The sequence below is a fragment of the Penaeus monodon genome, chromosome 23 (genome assembly GCF_015228065.2).
Source record: "Penaeus monodon isolate SGIC_2016 chromosome 23, NSTDA_Pmon_1, whole genome shotgun sequence".
Classification (NCBI taxonomy): domain Eukaryota; kingdom Metazoa; phylum Arthropoda; class Malacostraca; order Decapoda; family Penaeidae; genus Penaeus; species Penaeus monodon.
In genome coordinates this window covers 22,511,510-22,512,797 of record NC_051408.1, presented here as the reverse complement: position 1 = coordinate 22,512,797, position 1,288 = coordinate 22,511,510, and positions in this window count along the sequence as shown.

The following is a 1,288-nucleotide window of genomic DNA, read 5'->3' as shown; positions in this document are numbered from 1 at the left end:
TTTAACAAGTGGAATAAATTTACCCTAAAAAATCAGGGTTTAACCCCCTTTATGAGTTGCTTCAAAAAGGGAATCCCCCAAAGCCGTCCCCATATCGGGGACTACTCGATTTACTTAAACACTTTTTTGGGGTACCCGTACCCGCGGGGGTACATAGGAGCCCCACACTCTAGTTTTGGGTCGAGGCCATCCCCAGGGTTGAAGCAGAAAGGCTAACCACGATGGGGTTCCCCGGGTTAGCCGCATGCAGTTTTTGGGTCTCTTGCATCGTGTCCCCTGCTTTTGCCTTTCCCCTGTAAGCCGAGCCCTTTCCCTCACGCATGGCACCGGTCTTTAGCGAAGTTGTTTGTGTCTTTTTTGTCAATAGCGCAAAGGGCCCAAATTTTACCCTACAGTACCAGGGGCCCAAGGGAAATTTGTTGATTTTCCCCACCTTCCACATTCCCCTGTAAGAGTTTTATGGGAAAATTTATTTTTCTTTTAATTTTGCTCTAAAAAGGGGAATTTTGTAATATCCATTTTGATGATTTATAGAAAAAAAAAAATAGGAAATCTCTCCCTTTTCTTACGGTATTTTGGAAAATTTGTTATGCGCGCCAAGAAATAATTTTCGTCCCTCTTTTGGTGGAAAGTTAGAAATGCTTTTTTTGGGGTTTTTAAAAATATATACGAAAAGATACTAAAAAACCCAAACGTTTCCCCGGAGGGAAAACTTACGGAGGGCAAACGAAAAAAAAAGAGACGGGTCTTGGGGGGGGAGGGGAAGTCGACCTCAGAGCAACACTATTATCGTCCCTTTTCAACAGGGAGTCTCAACGAGAAGGGGCAATCAAGATCTTAAAAGGGAACCAAGATGAAGATCAGCAAGACGACAAAATTTATAGGGCGGTTTCAGCCTGCCCGTTTTTGGGTCCCCTTTCAGAAAAAGCACACTGGCAACAACTTTGTGGCCGGGTTTAGATGCACCCCGCTCCAAAGGAAAAAACTTTGGTGTCGGGCCCTTTTGGGCTTTTTTTTTCTCTTTGTCTCTCATTTCATTCCGACTTCTGTTTCTTCATCCCTTCAACCTGTGAGTGTGTCCCAGCACTAAATTTAAATTTTTACGCTGTTGCAACAAATGTCCCTCTCAGTCTACATTTTCATGTCCCCTTGCCCTCCTACTTTGAGGGAGGATAAAAAATATTCTGTCTGCCCGCATTTTTAAAAGATTTGTCTTCATAAATTTTCGTTTTAAAGAAATTTTTTTTTGTAATTTTTAACATAAAGCAAAATGTTTTGATTATTTTAA